The sequence below is a fragment of the Podarcis raffonei genome, chromosome 1, assembly GCF_027172205.1.
Source record: "Podarcis raffonei isolate rPodRaf1 chromosome 1, rPodRaf1.pri, whole genome shotgun sequence".
NCBI lineage: Eukaryota > Metazoa > Chordata > Lepidosauria > Squamata > Lacertidae > Podarcis > Podarcis raffonei.
The window spans coordinates 7,499,972-7,526,103 of record NC_070602.1 but is presented as its reverse complement, the minus strand read 5'-3'; the positions used below and the strand labels follow the sequence as shown (position 1 = coordinate 7,526,103).

The 26,132-nt window shown below is 42.8% G+C and overlaps 1 protein-coding gene across 10 annotated transcripts in view; it reads left to right on the top strand.

Annotated features, from left to right (window-relative positions):
• KTN1 (kinectin 1) overlaps positions 1-26,132 on the top strand; it is a 114,438-nt gene that overhangs the window by 3,603 nt on the left and 84,703 nt on the right. Inside the window, exon 1 of one of the 10 annotated variants that reach the window (XM_053394914.1) lies at positions 9,240-9,358. The exons of the other annotated variants lie outside the window; for them this stretch is intronic. The gene's annotated coding sequence lies outside the window, so the exon portion shown is untranslated. Of the gene's footprint in view, positions 1-9,239; positions 9,359-26,132 lie in introns of those variants that run through there. 10 annotated transcript variants of the gene reach the window in all.

Sequence of the window (26,132 nt, the reverse complement as noted above, 5' to 3'; positions counted from 1 at the left end):
ATATGATTCTGAAGCTGCCCCCCCCCCCCGGTATATATGTGGGCAAATGTGTGAAGAAATGAGCGATGAGCTTTCATTGCTTTTCTTTTCTGTTCACCAACCTTGGATTGTTTTTATTTTGATTATGTATTTTGTGTTTCTATAGTGTGATTTTATCCTGTGAACTGCCCTGAGACCTGCCGGTATAGGGCTGTATACAAATTTAATAATTAATAAATAATAATAACCTTGCAATTCAAACTCCAGTACAGGCTTCCTCAACCTCGGCACTCCAGATGTTTTTGGCCTACAACTCCCATGATCCCTAGCCAGCAGGACCAGTGGTCAGGGATGGAGGGAATTGTAGTCTGAAAACATCTGGAGGGCCGAGGTTGAGGAAGCCTGCTCTAGTAGTTTACTTCTTGCCTGTGTGTGCTATAATAATAATTAAATGGTCCTTAAATTTATAGACTTTAAAAATGAGCTGTTAGGATTTCTAAGGTGATGTCCTAGTAATAATGGAATTCTCCCCCTAACCTGTTAGATGTGGAGTCCAAACTTATGCATGTTTACTCACAGCATAAGAACATAAGAGTTCTGCTAAATCAGGCCAAGGGCCCATGTAGTCCAGCATTCTGGTTTTCACAGTGGGCAACCAGATGGCTGTGGGAAACTGGCGAGCCCTGAGCACAACAGCTCCTGACTCCTGCTATCTCCAGCAACTGGTATTCATTCAGAAGCAGCTTACTGCCTGCAACGGTGGAGGTAGAACATGGTCTGTCGGTGGCTACTAACTATGATGGCTATCATCCATTGATTAGTCTAACCTGCTTTTAAAGCTATCCAGGTGAGTGGCCATCAGTGCCTTTGATGGGAGTGAATTATATAGTTCAGCTATTTGCTATGTGAAGAAGCAGATTCTTTCGAGTCCTCCAACATTCATGTCCACCAGATGTCTACAAGTTTGAGTGTTTATGGGAATAAACCTCACTCTTACGTGTGTACAGGAGTGCAATTTTTAGTTTGTATTCTGGAGCTAAATAATTGTATGAGCAGAACATGTTCTGCTTGTGCAGCAGGCTCTCTCCCTTCTGCCCTTGCACCCCCCCCCCCAAATCTGCTCTGGCGGATTGGGGGAATCTGCAGAACAAATTAAGAGAGCATGTGGGGGCAGGAGAAGGGGAGAGCATTCTGTTGCACAAGGAGAAATCTTTGTGCTGACAGAACATTCCCCTTAGCTCTATGTTGAATACATCCCGAAGAATTGTAAAAGCCAGATAAAATCCCCACCTACAAAAAAAGTTGAGATTCCTGTCTCTTTTAAAATGTAATCAAGGATAAGACCTAAAATGTGAGGGTGTTCTTGAGGAATCAGATGAATATGCCAGATACTGTAAACAGGCTACAGAACTGGTGACACTGGAAACAACTTTGGCATGGTAACCTTTTAATCTAACTAGCTGATCCTTTTTCTATACGCAGGATTTTCTCAACGTAAGGTGTTTAGCAGCGGGTGGCTCGGAAGAAGACTCTTACAAGGGCCAGGAGTAGATGCTTAAAGCAGTGAAAATATTGGTAACGCTTCTTGTCCTATGCAGATTTAGTTGGGATCAACAGGCTTGGGAATGCCTGACATTGCGAAGGAGCAGGCTGCCAGCAGTACTTAACTGAAAATCATGCTGAAGATTGGTTATTTAAAGGAATAAAGTGAAGCACTCAGAATAGCATATACATAAATAGTGCCTACAGGACAAGTATGTTGAAGTATGGTACTAACTCCTAGTAACGGGATAATACATTGATTGCAATATCTTGCCGTCTAAAGAATGTGTATTTTAATGGGATTATTGGTTAGTAACAGTTGGTAAGAACAGGAAGCAGGATTGTGTGAACTGTTTAACAGTGAAATCAATTACTAGATGGGGATTTACACACAGACACACACTCTAAATATAATAATTTAAATTTCTTTGTCCTTCAGCTTCTTGTAAGCTGTTGCACCTACAACACATTGGAAAGGGCACTGTTTAAATATAAGATAACATGCTTGCTTGTTGTAAATGCTGTCATTCAAGCTGTGCACAACGCAAGTGGCTTTTTGTTTTGTTTTTCCATTTGCTGTGTGCTCCAGTTGAACTGCAAGAGCAGCTTACTGGAGGTCAATCAGTCAGTCTGTGACTAATATGGTTCTTGTAGGCTACACTAGCTAGCTTCCTAAACCAAGTTACTGGAAAGCCAGTGCAATCAGAAAATGGCTCCTCCTCCTCTCTCGGGTTTGGCAGCTTGGTGATCCACTAAGCGTAACACAGGGATTGTCAAGCAGCTGTGAAGGGTGCAGAATGTAGCCGGTAGGCTGCATCCGACTTGACAGATCAGAAGTAGTGTATACCTGACCAATATATGGCAGTGATAATGAAAACTTTATAGGGTTGTCATCAAGATAAATAAGTGGGAAATGTTGCTGCTAGCTCTGAGCCTTAAGGAGAAGGTAGAATGCCAATTTAAATAACCTTAATAACTGTGAAGAAAGACAGTAGTAACTGCGTTCTATAAAAACATGAGCCACCGTGGCCCTTCCCTCTGTTAAGTGGTGCAGCAAATAGCATGCCTTTGGTCATGAATTATTTCTATTGAAGACTGCAAACAAAAGAGTTTAGCATGCAGGCTGCAATCGTGAACCCACTTACCTAAGAGTAAGCCCCACTGAATCTGTGTTGCAGCCATAATTGTTCCAAATAGTTTCAACAGAGGAAAAGAAAGCACAACTTTCCTCTTGAAAAACCTTTGCTGCTTCCTTTGGAAGGAATTATAAAAGCATAAGAAGTTTGTTTGGATCAAAGTTGGCTCTGTTTTGGGGTTCTCAACTAGAACCTCTCAATTCTCTGTGTGGCTGTTAGGCTTCCCAGAGGCATCTTACTGGCAGAACAGGATGCTGGACTAGACAGGCTATTGGCCTAATCCAGTAGGCTGTCCTTGTGAGTTGAAGATATTCCAGCATTTTGAGTCCTTGGGCAACCACCTGGAATGATCAGGAAACAGCAGCACCTTGGAGTGCCGGGGCCCATAGAAGGCCTGTTCTTTTGTTTATAGCATTTTTACCTTTCTCTTTGGTCAAAAAGGCTCCCCCAGCAGCTTACAAGAACAGCAGCCAGACGGTCCCTGCACTCAGGTTTAACAGTCTGAACAGACTGTACTGTTTGGATGCTGTGCTCTGTCTCCATGGTTAAAGGCAGTACGTATGCATCCAAACACCAGATACTGGAAATTCTAAGAGGGCAGAGTCCAGTTGTGCCCAGATCCTGCTTGCGGGTTTCCCACGGGCATTTGGTTGGCCACTGTTCCCTCAGGTGGCACAAGGAGTCGGTGCATCTGGCTGTTAAAACGGGAGGTTGGTGGTTTGAGGCCACCCAGGGATGGCTGTGGGCAGAATTCCTGCATTGCTGGGGGTTGGACTAGATGATCCTCGGTATCCCTTCCAACTCTTAAGATTCCATGATTCTATGTGAACAGGGTGCTGGACTAGAGGGGCCATTGAATGGATCCAGTAGGCTCTTCTTACCCTATGCTCTTACATTCATAATTAAAATATTTCCCCCTTTTCTGAATAAAAAGGCGGGGAAACTGGTTTTTGGAGGTGATAGCAAATCTAGGTAAAGGTACCCCTGCCCGTACGGGCCAGTCTTGCCAGACTCTAGGGTTGTGCGCCCATCTCACTTAAGAGGCCGGGAGCCAGTGCTGTCCGCAGACACTTCCGTTCACGTGGCCAGCATGAAAAGCTGCATCTGGCGAGCCAGCGCAGCACACAGAACGCCGTTTACCTTCCCGCTGGTAAGCGGTCCCTATTTATCTACTTGCACCCGGAGGTGCTTTCGAACTGCTAGGTTGGCAGGCGCTGGGACCGAACGACGGGAGCGCACCCCGCCGCGGGGGTTCGAACCGCCGACCTTTCGATCGGCAAGTCCTAGGCGCTGAGGCTTTAACCCACAGCGCCACCCGCGTCCCTTAGCAAATCTACATTTATGATTTAAATGTAGATTTAAATGTAGATTTAGCAAATCTACATTTATGTAAATCTGTGTAAACGGTATCGCTGTTCTCGCAGTAAACACTCCGGGTTCTCAATTAATCTCTTAAGATGTTTTAACAGCATTTGCGGAACTTCCTTAATGCTTGTCTGTTAACAATTCTACTTCATGTGTCTGAAGGCCGAAGCCTTGGAGAGCTCTGGCTTCAAAGATCGCAACGCTCAGGCTTCTTTAAGAGTGCATCTGGTATTCTCTCTTCCTCTTCAGAGAGTAATATTGGGAGCAGTGCCACGTTTCATACCATGTAAAAGGAAGAGCTAGACTTGCTCCAGCTTGCAAAGGGCGGCGTGATTATGCAGCTATAGCTGTGTAGCAGCTCTCTCCCCTGCCCCCTTTACTCTTCCTGTGCTCCACCTTTTTCTACTTCGGAGATTAGATTATTGTAGGTCAAAGTACTTCTAGTCGCTGTTTGAACCAGATTACAGTATGGGCGCTGGGAAAACTGAGCAGTTTGTGTTGGGGAACTTTAGTAAAAGCAGTAAAGTTTTCGTTCCTCCATTCGGGCAAAATGACTTGGGGAAAAGGTGGGGAAGCTTTTCTGTGCCTGGGGTAGTAGATAAGGGGTTGCTGAAGCGTCTTCCCCATGGAAGTCATAAACACACGACAGTGAAGATAATGAAATTGTGGTTTTGGTTCTGGAAAGATTTTTAAAAGTCCCCTTGCAGTGAACAGATTGAAGTCCTACTGCTCACTGCTGTTTCACGAAGTGGAACTAACTCATTTTTCCCCCTTTGCTCTCTTTCACGTATGCTCAGATTTAGACAAAATACTTCAAATTCCTAAGAGTCAAAAGCAAATATTTAGGGCTTGGCTTGTAGAACGTTGAAAAGAGAGACCCAATTAGAATGCCAGCTCAACATTTTTAGAAGCCTAGGGAACCAGGCACCCAGGGTTTTTGACACCGTGTTACTCTGACATGCATATTTGACAGCCTTTTGAAAGTTAAATTAATCACTTTCTTGCAAGTAACATAATTTTCTCTTAAATAACGTTCCAGGTGGGTGGTATTCAGTGTGAGTTTAACCCACTGAAATTAATGAAAGTGACTAAGTTAGGTCCATTAATTTCAGTGAGCCTGCTCTGAGGAAAACTTAGTTGAATACCACCCAGTGTTGTTAAATAATTTGATGGAATAGCACTGAAGTTTCGTAGCTGTCAGTTGATGGTACTTTAGAACCCACCGAAAGGTCACTCAGCGCCTTGAAAGCACATGGTGTTTACAGGGTAACATGAGCAAAAGCCAGGCCCCTGCCCTGAAGAGCTTACAATCTAAATATATACTGTGGTGCACTGAGAGGTGGGGAAAGAGATGTAAGGATAAAAAGGGATGATTGTAAGCAAATGCAATTATGCATCTTTAGAGTTTGTTACTGTTGGGGATTATGACTAACGGGATGAGCCAAAGTACTCGGTGTTTAGGATCTACTTTTTCCTGTTCAGGTTTTAATAAACCTTAGGAGTTGTTTTGATATGTGCTTTGCTCCCATATCAAGTGATGTTACGAACAGTATGTTTTCCTGTTGAAACTGCAGGCGGTCTGTGGAAGTCTTTAAACCAGATTAAACCAGTGTCTGTCTTTCCCTGCCCCAGTTTTCATGAAGTTGGAAGTAGTCTCTGCACTCCTTTTTCCTAACTCTTTTTATTTTAATGGAGGAATATAAAAAGCTGACTAGGAAACGTTTGCATTCCTTCTTTTTAAAGTATTTCTTTCTCCGTTGTGCTGGGTGATTGCTCAACATTTGAAACGTGGAACTGTGTGCCACAGTCCACGTGAAAAAAGTTTGTGTAACACTCGGTGCCCATCTCTGTCCCATTATGAGTTTGTTTTGCAAGAGCTGAAAGTAAACACTTCAGCACACAATTCATAATTGCTCTGCTGCAACTAGCTGGACTTAATGAGTACTGTAGCTTAATTAGATTATATTTGAATGAATACATAAATTCTTCAAAATGAGCTTCAAGAGATATTTGTACATCAAATAAAGATGGAGAGATTTCAAATTTGCCTCGGTGGAAGCCTTCAATGAAAACCATTGTGGGGCAGCGACTATCCTAGGCCTTCATGACTTGTGGTATTGGGCTTTATGCAACCCAACAGCCATACAGGACCACCTCCAGGTTTAAGGAGGCTCTGGTGCCCTTTTATGGACCCCTCTGGTGGAGTTGTAGACAGTTGTCTACTTGAAACCCATAAGTGGAAAATGAGAGCAGCATCACTCTCCTGCCCATGAAAACCCCCAGTAACTGGTGTTCAGAGACACACCATCTCTGATACTGGAAGCAGACTACTTGATTAATGGCCATTGATACTTACCCTTCATGAATTTGTCTAATTCCCTTTTAAAAGCTGTCCAAGTTTATGACCATCACAACATCTTGTGGTAGCATACTCAGTAGTTTGCCTACGCACTGTGCGAAGAAGTCCTTTCTTTTGGCTGTCCTGATTCCTGAATCACCTACCATTTAACTTTACTGGATGTCCTAGGGTTCTAGTATTGAGAGAGAGAGAGGGAGAGATAAGCTTCTCCCTATCCACTTTTTCTATACCATGTTTAATTTTATACACCTCTGTTATCTCCCCACTTTAGGGACGCAAGTGGCACTGTGGGTTAAACCACAGAGCCTAGGACTTGCCGATCAGAAGGTCGGCGGTTCGAATCCCTGCGACGGGGTGAGCTCCCATTGCTCGGTCCCTGCTCCTGCCAACCTAGCAGTTTGAAAGCACATCAAAGTGCAAGTAGATAAATAGGTACCGCTCCATCGGGAAGGTAAACGGCTTTTCCGTGCTCTGCTCTGGTTTGCCAGAAGCGGCTTAGTCATGCTGGCCACATGACCCGGAAGCTGTATGCTGGCTCCCTCGGCCAATAAAGCGAGATGAGTGCCACAACCCCAGAGTCGGCCACGAGTGGACCTAATGGTCAGGGGTCCCTTTACCTTTATCTCCCCGCTTTACACATCTTTTTTTTGCTAAGCTAAGCAGCCCCAAACCTTTAACCTTTCCTTACAGAGGAGTTGCTGTAGCCATTGATCATTTTGGTTGTACTTTTCTGCACTTTCCCCCAGCTCTGCAATATACTTTTCAAGGTGTAGCAAACACCATTTTGTACACAGTATCCCAAGTAATATTTTCAGTCCCTTTTCTACTAATCACTAACAGGCAATTCACCTTTTTCATAGCTGCCTTGCATTGGGTATTAGCAAGCTATCCACCGCAGCCCCAATAACTTTCTTTTTTCTAGTTAGTCACCACAGGTTCAGACCTCAGTAGTGTATATGTGAAGTTAGGGATTCTTCTCCCAAATGGAATCAGTTAACACTTCCTTACACTGAATGGCACTTGCCATTCTGGTGCCCATTCACCCAGTTTGGAGAGATGCTTTTGGAATTACTTCTTCTTTTGTCTTTCCCATCCTGAATAATTTGGTATCTTCAGCAAACTTAGCTACCTCTATACATATGCATGCAAAAGAATGTGCTATATTCAGAAGTAACCCCAGTCAAATTCAGAGGGACTTATTCCCAGATAATAACGCTTAGGATTGCAGGCTGAAGTTGCCGAATCAATGTCTACTCAGAAGTTAGTCCTTTTGAATTCTCTGAGGCTTACTCTTAGGTAAGTGGGGATAGTATTGCAGCCTTAGTATCAGAAGGGATTGTGGGTTACTGATCCAGCCCTGGTTTTAAGGAAATGTACTTGATACATAAACCTTTCCTGGAAGGTGTTGCTTGTTTCAGCTTGGCTGGCATTTGTTGTTTGTGTGTCATACTTTCTCTTCCGTGTAGTTTGGTTGTCTTTCCTGACTCTTTTTTTCTTCCGTTTTTCTTCCTGTTTTATTTTGCAGTATTTCATTCAATAACATTAATCATTCTTTGCAACACATACTATACGTATTTATCTATTTTCCATAGTTGTACCATTATGACTTTCCTCCACCCATGCTCAGCTTCCATTGTTAGAGCTGTTTTCTTTTGTGGACCAGTTTCTCTGACTTACCATGGTCTAGATTGCACAGGCTGAACTTGGATGAGGAGCGGTCTTCCTCTGAGCAGTGAGATGGGCTAAATTTACATCAGGTCACTTCCGTCTATCATCCCATCATTCACTTCCTCACTCCAAGCATACAGTGAGATGATGTTCTGTAGCAGTGCACATCACAGGGGTAGAGAAGGCAGAATGTGACATGATAGGCTGTTTCAATAATACATAGGCTCTAAAGTGAAATAACTGTAGTTTCATGAACAGACAGATGAGTGTAATTGAGGATCCATTCCAGGCATGCATCCAGTGAAGTGGACTGTGGTCCTCAAAAGTTATGTCATAATAAATTTGTTAGCTTTGAAGTGGTTGTTTTTTGGGTGTGTGTGATTTATTTTTTGTTTGTTTGTTTGTTTGCAGCAACAGAGCCGCTGGAAATTGCCCCAGTATAACAAAATTGCATGCAGCTGTTGAAAACCAGCTGCAGCCATTACATTAAGGAATTTGGTGTGTCCTAGCTAGAACTGGGATGGAGCAGAAGCGGGGAGGCTCAAAAAAGCAGGGAAACAGCAGGGTGGAGCTGGATTTTAAGAAGGATTTGGCATTTTGCAGTGGGAAGGAAGTGATTCACAAGTCTGTCCATTTTTGCAAACAAATCCACAAAAATTAGAAGCTGAAACATTTTTACTAGCATTTGACAGAAAGCAAATCATTTGGCTCATTGGCGTATGTGTGCTGAAAGCAGGGGAGAACAAACTCTCCTACAGAAGTTTCCTCTCTGTCTCTTCAAGCAAACAACTGAGTGGGCTTTTCATAGCTGCCTCATTTATATTGATAAAGAGTCTCCAGTGCCCTGAATTGGGATGACCCTTCAGACCTATTGCTGATTTCTTTTTCTCCCCCTAGCTGTAGCCTAACCTCAGGATATAGGAAGGAAGCTTTTATAACTGGTCATGCGTCACTAGTAGAGAAATATGTCTCTCCTTAGATTTGTGGTGCTTGATTTCCACCCCCCCTTCCTTTCACAATCATTCTACCAGATGCCTGGGAGTTTTATCAGCAGCACTGGGTTGCTTGCAGAATGATTTGAGCCTAGTCACAGCTTATTTCTGATAGTTTTGACCCTGGGAAGATGACTAAGCAGTTGTGTGCCAATGTAAATCCTTCTGACATGGCTGTAGGCAGGACTTGGACTTGCTGGTGACTGATGGGGATGGCAAAATGTCCTTAAAAGCTTGGATTCATCTTTGATCCCAACTGAAGACCTTCTTCACCACCACCCCAAATGACTTTAAAGAAAAGTTTTAAAATGGAAACGGCAGGTGACAAACTCCAGAATTTCATGCAATGTGTAAAAAGTGCAAGTACTGGTGGCATTTAAATTTGATGAGGGATTTGGAGTTGAAGGATGAACAGTGAAGGAACCAAATTTGCAAGTGGAATTGAGTTATTCAGAATGGGCACTGTCTTAACTGGTTGGCCAGCCAGCAGAATGGCAAAGGAGATCTAACTGTAAATGGGCAGAACAGTACATATTGTGTGATGACTCATCCCGATTCTGTGTGTGCTTCTGTGATTACTTGTGAAAGTGATCTTGGTTATACAGTGGTACCTCGGGTTACATACGCTTCAGGTTACATACGCTTCAGGTTACAGACTCCGCTAACCCAGAAATATTACCTCGGATTAAGAACTTTGCTTCAGGATGAGAACAGAAATCATGCTCCGGCAGCGCGGCATCAGCAGGAGGCCCCATTAGCTAAAGTGGTGCTTCAGGTTAAGAACAGTTTAAGGTTAAGAATGGACCTCCGGAATGAATTAAGTACTTAACCTGAGATACCAATGTATTGGAAAGGTCTCTGCAATCTCAAGCGCAGTGATGTAGTAGTGAAAAAAAGGCAGAAATGAATAATGAAAGGGTTGACGCTAATAACAATGGTGCTGTATAATTGTTTGCATGGCCATGAGTAGAATGCAGTGTATAGTTTTGGGTTCCTCACCTTGAATGCGACAGCTCAGTGAGCATAAGAAGCTGTTTTCTACTGGGCCAGACCATAGGTCTGTTTATGCCAGTATTGTTGACTCTTGCTGACAGTGACTCTCCAGAATCTCAGGCAAAGTTATTTCCTGTTGCTGCATTCTCTTTTCTGTCTAGAGACAGACAGGGATGTTTGGCTTTACAAAACATGTGCTCTGCCATGGAGCTGTGCCCCCCACCCCCGCCATTCAAATATTACCTTCATGTGGGAAGTGCTGCGGCTCAGTCTGATCCCAGTGACACTCTGTGTAAGATATCCTACCTCTCTATGGTGTTGTCACTGACTTTGCATGAGAAGTCCTTTCAAAGTAGAAAGCTGGCACATTAGGCAAAAGGCTGGGCTAGAGTCCCCTGTGACCCGCTAGCTTTCAGCATAATCACTTTCTGCATGCAGAAGTCTTGAGAAAATACAATCCTCTGTGTGTGTTTCTAAATTGGGCAGACCTGGGAAGGTTGAACACATCCTCCACCCCACCCCCAAGCAGCAGAATTTCATGACTTTGTCGTGAAAATAGAACTAGGCTTAAAATCTTTTTTCATTGCACATGTGGTATGACTTAAACTGAAAGGGCAGGTTTGCCGTACTTCCTATTATATCAAAACTAAATTTAAGCAATTATTGGTGCAACACTTGATGATCCAAGAAAATGTCTCTTAAGATTTATTTTGGAGCTCTGGTACAAAATTGTGACTAAAGTTGCAATCCTAACCTCACTAATTTGAGAGTAAGTCTCATTTAATTCACTGGGATGTATTTCCGAGTAGACATGGTTAGGATTGTACTGTAAAACTGCTAGCACTCCTGTTTGCTTTGGAATTGCTATGGTCTATGTAAGAAATGTCCCTTGGAGCCAAGCAGTACTTAGCAACATGAGACTTCCGGTTAGCGCCAGCGCTTAATGGCGGATTTCTCCCGGAGCTCCGGGAGAGATCTGCTTCGTGGGTTCGGGTCCTGCAGCCACGGCGGAGCGAGGACCCCCAAAAATCACAGGCGCGTAGAAATGTCCCTTGGAGCCAAGCAGTACTTAGCAACATGTTCATGAAGGTTCTCAGCTTTCTGAAGCTTTAATTCTAAATGGAAAACTCAAAGATTGGTTTCTAGAGCCAAATTGTACTGGTGTATTCGCCGTTATTTACCAACAATTCTGGTTGCACCATTGTAAAGATAAGGACAGCATGCAAGATGCTGAATTGGTCTTCTGAAGCCAATGCGTATACCGACTCTTGTTTGTGTCTAGAAGCCAAAAACATTCCTGTAGTTCTTACTGGTAATAGAGCATTGAACACGAAAGATGCAAGTTTTGCTTCTGTTTAGCCCATCCTTGCACCTCCACTATATCTGGTGCCACAAGTGGGCTTCCTTTGAAGGGTATGTAAAAGCAAAATACTTGTAAGTTTCCTCTAAATGTTCTAATGCTAGTAAATTTGTTGGGGAAATTAAAGTAATGTGTGTAGTTCTGAATTCTCATGGGACTAGGTAATTTTCATAGATAAAACCCTTATGATACATTACTGGTGTAAGGTTACATGCTAAACTTAGTACCCTGCTTTGGCATGGCAAGTGCACAAATGCAGTAGGAGTCCTTATCTTTTCAATGAGCTAGTCTTCACAGTACGGAATCATTTAATAACAACAACAATAATAATAATAATTTTTTATTTATACCCCGCCCTCCCCAGCCAAGGCCGGGCTCAGAGCGGCTTACAAGCAATAATAAAAACAAGATGAATGATTACAACTTAAAAACAAAAATAAAATACAACATTAAAATAATGGAACATTAAAATATTAAAATGTAGCCTCGTCGCAGCAGGAGGAGAAGGAAAAGAAAAAAGAAAGAGAGGGAGGGAGGGAGGGAATCAAATTGGCTCCAAGCCAAAGGCCAGGCGGAACAACTCTGTCTTACAGGCCCTGCGGAAAGAAATCAGATCCTGCAGGGCCCTGGTCTCATGAGGCAGAGGGTTCCACCAGGCCGGAGCCAGAGTTGAAAAGGCCCTGGCTCTGGTTGAAGCCAATCTAACTTCCTTAGGGCCTGGGACCACTAGAGTGTTGTTATTTATGGACCTTGAGGCTCTCCGTGGGGCATACCAGGAGAGGCGGTCCCGTAGGTACGAGGGTCCTAGGCCGTGAAGGGCTTTAAAGGTCAAAAGCAGCACCTTAAATCTGACCCTGTACTCCACCGGGAGCCAGTGCAGCTTGAAAAGCACTGGGTGAATATGCATAGAATTTGTTTCCTAAACTGAAGCTTGTATGGGTGCTGTTCTCTGACCTTGAATATTACTGTCTTAAAAAACCCCACATTTAAACAGAAACTCTTAAAACACATACGGAGAATTTGTGGGATAAAGAATGATATTTGGGGGGGGGGTGTTGGTTAAATTTTATGTGATTTGGTTAGAGCAAATATATTAACTGTAGAGCAAGTGTATTAACTGAGCAGCATTTTTTAAAAAGTCATACTGCCTATGGAACAAATGTGTTCAGGTGGGTGAGAGAGACTCATTCAGTGCATTAAAACACTGTTCCCTTGATAGAACTTTCTTCATCCTATGTGTCTTGATGAGAAGCCTTTTCTCATTTTCCATGTCCTGATCTTGTGTGATGCTTGAACTGAGCCACTCAGAAAGGCAAATTTAACCATACAGTACTTCAAATAGCTGAGGGCAAAATCCTTTCTAGAGTAATCTTCCAAGTCTCACTGAAGCAGGCAGAAGATATGCTAGAGCAGAGCTCAGCTCCTGCTGTGCTTATCGTTGTTTTGTCTAAAGTCACGCAGGTCTATCCACGAGCACTGCATTGGTGGAAGAATGCCTGAGAAATCACATGGAAGCTGCTTAAAACTCCTCTGGGGAAAAGCTGGGCCAGAGAGTGGCATGTTAAGTATTGAGCTGGGCTAGTTGAAATGCCCCTGGTAGATTGTCACTGTCTCAAAGCTACCCTAACTCAATTTAGAATCTTGTGTGCTGGCTCAAGTGTAACCCTTTTCCTCTTTGGGAAAATTCTTCCATGCAGTCCACGTGTATTACCAGAACTGCATATACATGTTTTATACACACACACACACACACACACACACACAGTGGTACCTCGGGTTAAGTACTTAATTCGTTCTGGAGGTCCGTACTTAACCTGAAACTGTTCTTAACCTGAAGCACCACTTTAGCTAATGTGGCCTCCTGCTGCTGCTGCTCGTGTGTGTGTGTATGTGTGTGTGTGTGTGTGTGTGTATACACACACACACACATACACACACACACACAAAATGGTGTAAAGACAATGAAAGCAGCAGTGACAAACAGACCAACAATGAATATTACAAAATATACAAAAACAATAAATATTACAAAAACACATCTGCATGTAAAATGTTGCTTTAATGCAAAACTACTAGCAATCACAAAGCAGTTATCAATTCCAAGACACCTCCTCTTCCATGCTCCTGGCTTTCACCCAGGACTCCACCCATCCATCCTGGCTCTTACTTAGGGCCAAGACAAACTCACAGCCTCACCCATAAAAATCTCCCAAAGAGGAGAATTCCTGGAACCTGCTGACATCACCTTAGTACAGTGGACCCTCCGGATACAAACTTAATTCATTCCTGGGGTCTGTTTGCACCCCAAAAATTACATAAATAGAGGAAGGATAGCAACAGGAAGATTTAAAGAAGGAACTATTGGAAACTCAAGGCAGTAGAAACATAAAATGATTAGAGCCCCACTGAACTTGAAGCATGGGAAGCCCCAACAAAAATTTATAATTTGGCAGAATATTTGGACTATATGGTATCTATTTGTATAATTTGGAGTACTTAATGTGATTTGATTGGATTGTTAAAATGGAATTTTTTTAAAAAAAATTATATTAAATTTTTTTACATAAATAGAGGCGCGCTTCTGCGCATGTGCATTGCCGTGGCTATAACCCGAAGATTCCATATCCAGAGGGATACGTAAGTAGAGGTACGACTGTAGTCTCTTGCTCTAGGCTTGCCTTTCATGGGCAGACCCAAGGTAGATGGGGCATCCTCAGGCTGCCCCCAGCTGTGGCTCATTCATTCTCTGCACCTTAACCCAGGTATAGCAAATTGGAAGCATTTTCCACGGGGTCCCAAGGAAAGACTAGAAAGACACTCCTCCCAGTTTTTTCTCTAACCTCTCCTCAATAATTATAATAATTGCACAGGTTTGGAAAAGCAGGGTAAGCAAGATATAAATGTTAGTGTGCTCTGTCTCTGCTTGGTATGTGTCTGATTACTGATGCCTACAGCTTTTGATGAACATACTTTGGCATGTGTGTAGAAATACCCTCTTCAGACTAATTTGCTAGGTTGGAATGGGTCGTTCCTCCTTCAGTTCCACACTATCAGTAACTCCTTTCATTCCTCCTACTTAACAATAGGGCTATTGAATCTGCGGAAGGTTAACGAAGCGTTTTTCTTCGTCAGCTGCACAGTCTCTTTGTATGTGTGAACAGAAGACTGAATAGAAATAACAGACAAAATGTTACCGGGTCGCTGTGATGTGTGGCTTTAAGTTGAAGGCCTGTTTGGGTCTCCAGATTGCTAGCTCCCTTGAGGTTTTGTTTCAGGAACCTGAAGTACTTCATAACATATTTTTTCCATTTTGTTTTGTTATGTCAAAACATAGGAGTATGCTTCACCAGGCAGACTTCAGTTTCCAGTTTAGAATTCTTCTTAATCGCTTCCTCCTCTTTCCCCCAGCCTCAGATTATGGCGGTCCTTCAGGATGGAGCTCAATATCATTCTGTGTCAGTTACAAGTCTAGGGAGGTGTGATGTCGCTCCCATCTCTAGGTAGCAGAAATGGTCGTGAACTGTACTGAGACTGCATGCTTGGGACCAGACCACACGCATCTTTGTGTATGTGCGTGTGGTTTTTAAATAGGAGCCGCAGCTGGGGAGGGGGAAGAAACATTAGGATTAGGGCCATGCTGTGCTTGATTTTTGTTGGGAACAAAGCATGAATCAGGGAGCCCCTGCTGCTGCTATTAAAAAATATACACCAATGAACCCACACATACAACTGTATGGAAACATGTCTTTGATTTAAAGTACACTTTGGGGGGGACAGGAAATGAAGACTCAAAAACGTAAGAGCAGCCCTTCTAGATCAGATTGATGTATAGTTATAGCATCTATATAGAACCTTCAGGTCCAAGAGCAATTATTGTTGTTGTTTAGTCGTTTAGTCATGTCCGCCTCTTCGTGACCCCATGGACCAGAGCACGCCAGGCACTCCTGTCTTCCACTGCCTCCCGCAGTTTGGTCAAACTCATGCTGGTAGCTTCAAGAACACTATCCAACCATCTTGTCCTCTGTCTTCCCCTTCTCCTTGTGCCCTCCATCTTTCCCAACATCAGGGTCTTTTCCAGGGAGTCTTCTCTTCTCATGAGGTGGCCAAAGTATTGGAGCCTCAGCTTCAGAATCTGTCCTTCCAGTGAGCACTCAGGGCTGATTTCCTTAAGAATGGAGAGGTTTGGTCTTCTTGCAGTCCATGGGACTCTCAAGAGTCTCCTCCAGCACCATAATTCAAAAGCATCAATTCTTCGGCGATCAGCCTTCTTTATGGTCCAGCTCTCACGCCTTTGAATAACAGGGGTTTTTTTTTGGGGGGGGGGAGGAGGCACTTGGGGATAGTAGTGAGAGATCTGGAGGTGTGCTGAATAGGCATGCAGCATTTTCCTGGTCAGGCTGCTTAGGGGAGCTTTGGGACGAATACAGAAACCGGCCAGTTTAGTGTTAAAATGCCAGAAAAAAAGCACAGGAAACTCTTGTTCAGGCAGCCCATAGAGTGGATAGGATGTTTATAGGCTGCAGGTTGGGGGAAACCCTCCACCTACGTGGGCATCTGTTCTCACTGAAATTTCTGTTCTCGTCTGGCACTTGGAGAAATATGTTCACTACTCATAACTTCCTCTGCCGTATTCCTGCTAACAACTCTTAGTAGCTTATGTTCTACCAAAAAAAGCACAGGGATCTCACACATACACTGCTCTTTTCAAGCTCCCCCCCCCACCCCAGTATAGAGGTGAGATTGGTTTTATAGAGCTGGAATCCTGTTCTGACCCAAGGTGGATTTTAAAATTCATGTGCTTTTTATCCGGGAGTAGTGAGGACACTGATTCCTCCATCCTTTCTCTTGTTCATCTAAAGAAATGATGTTAATAGAGGGTGAATGTTCTTTTTAGTGGTGCATAGAATTGAGCCAGCCCTCTGGCTTGTCTCTGAAGAGTAGCTGAACTCACAATTGTCCAGGGTATTATTGTACTGTGGTGTTGGCTAAGAACTGCCAAGAATTGCTAAGTGTAAGAATTGCAGCTATTCCCTCTCTTCCCTCCCTCCCCTGATCCCAAGGCCTTGGAGCTTTGCCAAACAGCATTTTTCTGTGCATGTATGTGGAAGATAGGAATGCAGTGCATCCTACTTGCTCACTGGTTAAAATTTGGTCATTGTTTCGCATGAAGGACGTTGACTCTGCTCTGTTCTCAGACGTATGTTATGGGCAGCTCAGTCTGCACAATCTTCCAGCATAACCCTTGGAACCCTCAGATTTATCCTGGTGCTGCACATCCAGTCAAATAAAACACCTTCTGTCTATATCATTTGCTAGGGTAACCCAAGGATTGCGTGAGCAAGGGTACTTACTGTAAGCCCACAACTTCGGTGCATTTAACTTGTACAGTTACCAGCTATACACACAAGAGGGTTCTGGGAGAAGCGACTTTGGGAATCCCATTGAACCCAGTGTATTTTGACTATACATGATTTTGGTTTTAGACACGATCCCTGAAACATAACTTATGTGAAAATAGCATGCCAGGATCTGAAGAGTAGTTGGACAAGACATTCAAGGGTTGATTACTGCAATACGCTCTTCTGGGGGCTACCACTGGAGACTCTGAAACATATTGTCAATTGCTGGGGTACATTCACATTTTCCCCCCCTGCTCTGGCCAGTTACACAGGTTGCTAATTTGCTTCTGGGCAAATACAAAGTGCTGGTTCTAAGCTTTTCAGCCTTGGACGCATACCTTCAAGTTCACCTTTCCCTGTTTGAGCCAACCTACCAGTTGAAGGCAAGTCAGAAGGCACAATTTACCGTCCTCTCATTACAGTGGATCGTTACTGTATAGTAATGGCTAGAAGCAAGAGCTCCACAGTTATGACCCCACAAGCGTTGGAACTTCCTTCCTGAATAAGATAGGAAATGGCAGAAGCAGTTGCCTTATTTAAGTAGATACATATGTAACGCTGGTGGTGGATTTGAGTATTTATGGAGAAAAGCCTCTGTACATGTAAAACACCTTGTTGGTTTGTTATGACTGAGGAAGTGATGTGGCTGTTTTTAGAGAGAGCTGGCAACATAATTTAAAGTTATGACTGGAACCTATCTTATCACCGCAACAAGTTATAACAAGCTGGGGGGGGGGGAGGACACAAATTGTGAGCAAGTTACCAAAGCTGTGGATTAGTATACTGGAGAGGAGATTACTACTGCTAAGAACAAAGTTCTTATCCATTTGCTTTTAAACTGCTACAAAGCTAATTTTTGAAGTGTAGTCTTGCCATTAAAATGGATTCTGTAAAACTACGTGTCCTTTCTCCTGGGTGGATAGAAGAATATAATCTTATTTAAACCAACTGGCTTTTGAAATAAATCCAATTTCTAAATGGATCTTGAATTAAATATAAACATGTCTAAATTCATCATCACTCAAAATGGAATGCATGCTCTGCTATACTGCAAGTTACTTTTGTCGTGCTGCCTAGGTCTAGAACCTCACAAGGGGGTACTACTTATAAAATAAACCAGGATGGTGCGATTGTACCAGCTGAACTTGCCTTATAGTGAATCAGACCATTGGTCGACCTGACCCAGCCATGTCAATGTTGATTGGCTGTGGCTCTCCAGGATTTCAGGCTGGAATCTTTCCCAGCTCTACCTGGGGATGCCAGGGATTGAAAGTGGGGCATTCGTCATGCAAAGCGGATGCTGTACTTCTGAGCCATGGCCCTTCCTTTCAGGAATGGTTAGATGCCAAACAAGCCAATTGGTTTATTTAGCAGTTAACCGTGGTTCATTGTTTACCAAGATCCTTGGTTATTACCTAACATGAAGCTGAGATTCTTTGAAACTGAATTCACGGGGAATGGGGAGGCCTTAGCCTGACGCTTAGTTCATGCTCATTCCATCATGGTTTACTACTCCACATGTACTGGGTCAGTATTCGCAAAAACCTTCAAAGTTCCTCCCTCCATAGAATCATCTCCTCTGTGTTATTGCCAAGCTGGCTTGAAGTGGAACAGTCTCCCTCAGGAGGTTGTGGACTCTCATTCCTTGGAGGTTTTAAAGCAGAGGTTGGATGGTTGTCTGTCATGGGTGCTTTAGCTGAGATTCCTGCATTGCAGGAGGTTGGAATAGATCCCTTTCAACTCTGTGATTCTATGAAGTATTACTAAGCTTACAGTGGCTGAGGTCAGCCCTTGCTGAATAATAGTCAAGTTTAGGATGGGACGAAACACGAAAGGGAAGAATATCAGTCAAGAAATGCTTAAGAACATAAATGAGACCAGGACCCTTGTCCGTGCAGAAGTCTTTTTCTTTTTCCTTGAGCTCTTTGGAGCTCTTAGTTCAGGCATGTTTGTAGGCTTGGAAACCTAGAAGTACCATAGAATGAGCTTCCTGTTAGCTGCCTTGCAAAGCTTGCATGGTGCCTGGACCTAGTTGGCAATCCTTTCCTCCCTTTGCCAAAACATTGCAGCCAGAATAAATTGCACCTACAGTATGATGATGGTAAAGCAGCAGAATTGAGCAGAATTCCATCTTTGTAAGAAGCTGTGTAATTCCACTCCTTCCCAGGCTTGGAAAAATCCTAGACATCGAAAAGCTGGTGCTGATGCCTAAGAATGTCTCCTTTCTACTCTCCCTGCATGGAACTGGAAAAAAGAGGGGAAGGGGGGGGAAATTACCAAACCCCTGATTGTGGCGCCTGCAACTCTTCCATAATAACAGCCCACCAGTCTGCAAGTCTATGTTTGCCTTCTTTAAACCACTTTAACAGTGTGAGGTAGGGGGAAGAAGTGCAGTTGGAAAGCCTTTGGGAGTGACAAAAACGGAGGAAATGAGGTAGGGTTGTGACTTGGTGGTAGGGCTTGCATGCAAAAAGTCTGTTTCATTGCCTGGCATCTCTGACTTGGGCTGGGGATTCCTCCTGTTTAAAACCCTGGAGAGCCACAACAAGTCGTTGTAGGTCAGAGGTAGACAATGTGATGTTCTCAAGATGTTGTTGGCGTCCAGCTCCCACCAGCCCCAGCCTGTGTGGTCAGGGATAATGCAAATGAGAGTCCAACAACTTCTGGAGAGAGCGCACCACTCTGGCTACCGTTGGTGGAGATGATGACCAGTCTACCTGGAGTTCCCTATGTTCTGCTTCTTAGAGAAGCTTATTCATTCATTCTGTGCAGAGCCCTCTCACCAAATGATATAAGAGAATACTGTTGCTGCCTCCTCCTCCTCCGAGTTATCTGCCAGTGCATTTTATGCCATTGACAGTCATTGCTTCAGTCTTTTTAGACTGGGATCTCCATGTCTCACTCCCCTTGTATGGGGGCTCCGCACAATGTTGTCCATTTGTGTCTTTCCCAGTGCAACTTCCGTATTTTTTTTCTTGCTGCCCATGGTGTGATTTTCTTTATTATGTTTGCGAAGAATGGTTGTGCTGCACAATATCTCCACAGATAGAGGAGTAATTCTAAGGGCCCCTACATCTTTTTAAAGAGGTGTTGTTTTGGTGTGTGCAGTGATCTGTTGGACAGGGTAGGCTCACAGCTCACTACATGTTCACTATAACCTTTGTGCAGGGTACCCTGTTTATTTTTGTTTAATTGTGCTCTTAAGTAGTGCTTTTAAACGCTTCCAATCGACGCTTCCAGCCTGGAAGAAACATTAAAGCACTTTTTTTGGGGGGGGTCGCGGGTATTATTTTTTGCCTTTCATGGATAATAATGGGTGGCCATGCATAAATGAATATCTACTTTGCACTAAATAAATTGTTTTTATTTTTTAAGGATCTCTTGGAATTTTTCTCCCTTAAATGACTGTTCAAGTGAATTTGACTTCTCCACTTATATAGCAACTGTGTCCCTTCCACAGGTGTGGATGGAATATAGGAGGGTGAAGGCACAGAATAAGTGCCTTATCCTCCACCATGTTGAAAGCCATTTGCAGTTCTTAATCAGGTGACATTGGAAGAAGCATGATTATTAGTACTAGGAGCCATGCATTTGGAAACAGCCCTTAGCATAGGATTGGAAGTGAAAATGTTGGGAAAGGAATTCAGGCATGCAGAGATGAGCATAAATTGGCACAGCGGCTCCATGTGGACCAGCGTTAGAAACCGAGATATGAAAGCTAGGAGCTAAATGGCACCTTAAACCTAGGTTGTGGGACCCAACAACAGAATGTCTAGGCATGCTTTTCTTATAGCAAGAATACAAAACTGAAAACGAATGAACTGCAGCTAAAATATTATGTTCATTTTTTACATGGCCTAGTCCTTCCGCTGCCCACCCCCCTAATATTCTTAAGAGGATCTTTTCTCCATTCTTCAGTTAGTAGCTGGAAGTGGGAAGGCAGAAAAAGGTCCCCCTTTCCTTCCACTCTGAAGCTTTAATCTGAAATCTTAGCCACAGTAGTAGCGCCGAGAGCTCAGAAACTGCTCACGCTAAAGAAATTCCCTGTTGCAAAATGCACCTAGAACAATGGGAGTTTCGAACACTGATGTGGACTTCTACTAGAGCTTCTCAATTTCACTGGAAAGCAGCTATATGTGTTCTTGCCCAAGATTTGCAGGTTATGCTGCAGAGCCTAGACTGCAAGTCAGAACCAGAGCACCGAGGTCAGTATAACAGCTTGATGATATCTGAGGGTAGCTCACCAGATGGTACAGATTCCCTGGTATGGTTGGAATGGAAGGCATTTGCCTAGAGGATATTTGGAGGGCTGAGATTATTGTGTTCAGCAAATGGCTTCATTGGATCAGTTTAATTGAGAGAAGAACAAGAAGATTTGAGTGAGTCTCTTGTCTGTCTGCCGTCGTCTTTTTCTATGTTTAAAAGCAAACCAAAGGAAGAACCCTTAAAAACTGTATTCCATTAAAGCTTCTCTCTGAGATGTTAAGGACCAAACAGATACTAGCAGAAATTCAGCAGGCTCTTTCTGTCAAAAGTAAAATTACCTTAGTTTATTTGGGGGATTTGCAGCGAGGGCTTTTGTGTGTGTCTCTCTTCTAATCATGGAACAATTTCAGCACCAATAAATCTTAAAATTCACCGTCTAGTGCATTTGATAGGCATTGGATCTCACCATGGCAGAGAGGCTTGCATTTGGTGCCAAATTTAATCTGTGCCTAATGCAAGCTGAGCTTGCCTGGGAACATGCCACTGTATGTTGCCTCCCCTTTGTCAATTTCCTTAAGCTTGAGATGATTGTGGGCAAAGCAGGGCGTTGTCTGTGCAGACATAGTTTTGTACTTTAAAGCTGTACTTCTCAGGTTCTGGAGCCTCTGGTGTCATGGAATATAAACTGTGTGGGGACCTACACAGAGAACAGAAAGGATTCAACTTAGTGCCATTCTTTATTTTCATCTTCTGTTTTTAAACCCTTCATCACTTACATCACTTATATAAATAAATAAATAACAAACTATCATTATAGCAACAACAATACTCATGATATTTACCTAAACCTTGCACACTCAATTACATGTAAAAGCCTGGATGAAAATATATCTTTTCTAGATGCCCATAATGAACATCCATTAATTTCCCCCAGAGTTGCCATAGTACATGGGTAGGCATACTTGTTGGCTTTTTGCAGTATGGTAACGCTGCAGAGAGCTTGCTGGGGAGACCATGCATTAAAAAGAAAGGACTCAAAAATAACTTAAATAAGGTTTTAATAAGAAAAACAAAAACTCCTTTTACACTAAGTACATTAACAACCAAACCAGACCCAACCACCAACCCATCCCCCAGGGTAATGGGAGAGCTAGGTGCTGCTCCTTATATACTACACCCAAATGCTGACACACCTTAATCAAATACAACTCAGCAGCACCTGCTATGCTTCACAGCTGTAAAGCTGGGTCTCGTTATCTTACTCTGGCCCTTGCTCTGGCCCCTTAAAGACATACACATCGGGTGCAACAATGATGAACCTTTACATTTAAATAAACCATTCAACATTTCCCCTGCGGTTCATCATTGTGGAACAAAAACATAAAGCATATTTTGTACATGTCTTTCATGTGTAACCTTTGGAAGTGCTTTAGTAAAAATGTCCGCAATTTGATTGTCACCTGGAACATATTCAAATACAATCATTTCGTCAGCAATTAGTTTCTTTACAAACTGTAAACGTAACCTTAAGACTCTAGTGCGCTGCGTATTGGTCTCTGAACACAGGATAGCAAGTCCGCTCTGGGAATCAAGGTAAACTTTTACTGGTAATGTTACTTGCATCTGTAGGTCTGCAAATACTTGCAGATACCATTCTACATCACGAGTGGCCTGAACGCATGCACATAATTCACTCTCTGTTGTGGAGAGACAAATAATGGTTTGTGTCTGGGACTTCCATTCAAATGGACAACCGTTATAACAAAGCACCATACCAGACACACCCCTGCAATTATTTTGTTCCACTGCATGAGATGCATCGCAGAAAATTTCAAAACCTTTGTCAATACATGTTGTAAACTGCAACCTATAATGTTTGGTATGTTTAAGATACATTACCACTCTCTTAAGAGCAGAGAAACATTGTGTAGTAGGCTTTTCCACAAATTTTGCCAGAAAGTGAAAAGCATAAGTTATATCTGGTCTTGAGATTCTTTGAATGAAATTTAGCTTGCCTATAGCAGAACGATACAAAGTTTTGTTAGGAAATGGCTTATCTTCACCTGTAAAGGTGAAACCACACACCATAGGCGTTTCCTTGCCATTTGCATTTTCTAAACATAGCATTTCAACAAGATCATCAATTTTTGCAGTTTGATGAACCAGAAAAGATCCATTTTTGCCTTTCTCAATTTGCATGGATAAGTAATTTTTAGCTATGCCTAATTCCACCACATCAAATTTCTTCTGTAACTGTGATACTACCAGTTCATATTCCTGTTTAGTTTTTGTAGAAATTAACACGTCATCTACATACACACATATTTTTGTTACAGAGTTTGCCCTTTCCTTTATAAACACACAGTTGTCTGCCTTTCCTTGTGAAAAACCAATATCCAGCAATTCTTTTGCTAAAGTATGGTGCCAATTCCTTCCACTTTGGTGCAGACCATAAAGGGATTTATTTAATTTGCATACCAAACCTTCAGCGGCGTCTATGCCTTCAGGAACACGCATAAAAATTTGTTCTTTTAAATCTGCAAACAAATATGCAGTTTTTATATCTAGGTGATAAACAGAATGTCCACGTTGTGATGCATCTTTTAACAAAAGCTTAACTGTTTCATATTTTACGCTTGGTGAATAACACAAATCATAATCTTCGCCTGGAATTTGTTGAAAACCCCTAGCAACTAGTCTTGCTTTTTACCTTACAACTTCATTTTTGTCATTCATTTTAATTCTATAAACCCATTTTGAATCAATAAGTCTCATATCTGGGGTTTGTGGTACAAGAGACCAAGTGTTATGCTCTTTTAAAGAAGCTATCTCAGAGTTCATAGCTTTATACCAATTTGCAGCTTGTTGCTTAGGTAATTTCTGAACATCATTGTAGCTTTTTGGCTCAAAAACTGCCTTACTGGCATACACAGTATTAAAATGTTCATCTGCAAAACGTTGTGGCTTCTGTCTCTTTCTATCTGAACGTCTCAGTCCGGAAGGAGAGTCAGACTCCTCAGACTTAATGGGACTAAGTGAACCACTAGTTTCAGATTGTAAATCATTGTCAGATTGAAGAGATGCCTGTAGGCTAAGCTCACGGTCAGAAAACTCAAGAGAATCTAACCTCCCCTTGGGTGCCTGTGACTTTAAATCATCAAACAAATCAGATTCAACAGACTTTTTGTCTTTTTCCATTAATTCAGAAGCACCATTTCCTGCTGCTGCTGCTTCTTCCTCTTCTTCCTCAGTATTATCTATACCATCAGTATCTTGGAAGACAGCAACTCCATTCCAATTTACAGTTTGTATCATGCTTCTGGTAATATGAAATTTGCCAGTTGCTGGTATGTAAATTCTGTACGCCCCCTGCTGGTAGCCCATTAATTTTCCCTGGACACTACGTTCACCCAATTTCTGCTTAGCGGGATAATGCATAATTACATCTGAACCCCAAATGCGTAGGTATTTCAGATTAGGGCGTTTTTTAAACAGCTTCTCATAGGGGGTGACATCTAAACCAGAATGATAACTGCGATTTCTAACATAACAAAACGCATTAAGCGCTTCAGCCCAAAAGTCTTTGGGCAGATTAGCATCGTGCAGATACGTTTTAACCCCTGCCTGTAGGTCACGCTGCACAACTTCAACAAGCCCATTTTGCCAGGGACTTCGGGGGCAAGATAACTCATGAGTAGTCCCCTGCGCTTCCAGGAATTTCTCAAAATCCTCAGAAACAAATTCCCCGCCCCGGTCAGAAAACAGGTTCTTAATTGATTTGTTAAAGTGCGTTTTTACCCAGTTGCAAAAAACTTTGTACTTCTCAAATGCTTGGGACTTCTCAGCTATTGCATAAGTCCAACAATATCTACTATACTGGTCTATCAGAGTAAGCCAGTACTTAGAACCTCCTAATGATGGTGGGAGTGGCCCAACTAAATCACAGTGTACACGCTCAAATGGCTCAGTTACTTTCCTATCTGAGCACCTACCCTTGCGTGCAACCTTAATCTTATTCTTGCAACAGGATAGACATTGCATAAAGAATTTACATGGTTTTAAGTTGAGGCCATTAACAATATTCTTTGTCTTAATTACATCAGCAAAATTCAGGTGTCCCAGAATTCTGTGTGCCTCGTGGACACACCCGGAATGAGGCCTTACATTCCTCAACCCCTGGCTTGACTGTGCTGCTCTGCAGTTAATAGGCAATTGTGAGTAGGTGCGAAAATACAGTCTATATAAACCATCAGATTCCCGGGCATATAATAGACGTTTGTTCCCTTTGAAAAACTCACACATTGACTTTAAGAAACGCACAGTTATGCCTTGACGAGCAAAACACCTTACTGATAATAAATTGTCCACTGACGGGCAGTAAATGCAGTTCGCTATTGTAATGTTTAAAGAGTCAAGTTTAACAGTACCCCTGCCAAGCGACTGCAAGACTTGTGAATTGGCTAAATGTACATTACCAATTTCCTCTTCGAAAGAAATAAACAAGCTTCGATCGTTGCAAATATGCTGAGATGCTCCTGAGTCCACAACAAAAGACTTCCACTTGGCACGTTTAAGTCTTTTACGATCTGTTGTCCTAGCATGGAAAACTCGCGGCTCGTTTCTGTCTCTACTATACGATGTCGGCTGCTGGGCTGACAACCGTGACTGACGAACAGAAACAGGCTTGGGAGTACTTTGCTTTCTTTTGGATCTGCAGTCCTTTGCAAAATGTCCTTGCTTATTGCAGAACCAACAACGCTTTGCAGCTTTAAATGCAGTTGTATCACCACAGGTTTGCATATGGCGTTCCTCATTACTTCTGGAAATAGGAGTGCTTATGGCACAAGCCTCCCTTCTGTCCAACTCGCCCATTAATCTTGCCGTCACCCCTTCCACAGTTAATTGTGCTGGTGGAACAGCAGATATCTGGCTAGCTATACCATCAAAGTCCTCATTAAGGGAACAAAGAATGATAAAAACATACTGAATATCAGGTATGTCCATGTCCCTTCGAATTAATTCGCAGCGTATTGCCTCCAGACGTCTCAAGTGTGCTGCCAAATCACCACCAGGCTGCAACTTCGTCTGGTACAACTGCTTGAAAAACGTCAATGCAGATGCTGACTCTTTTCT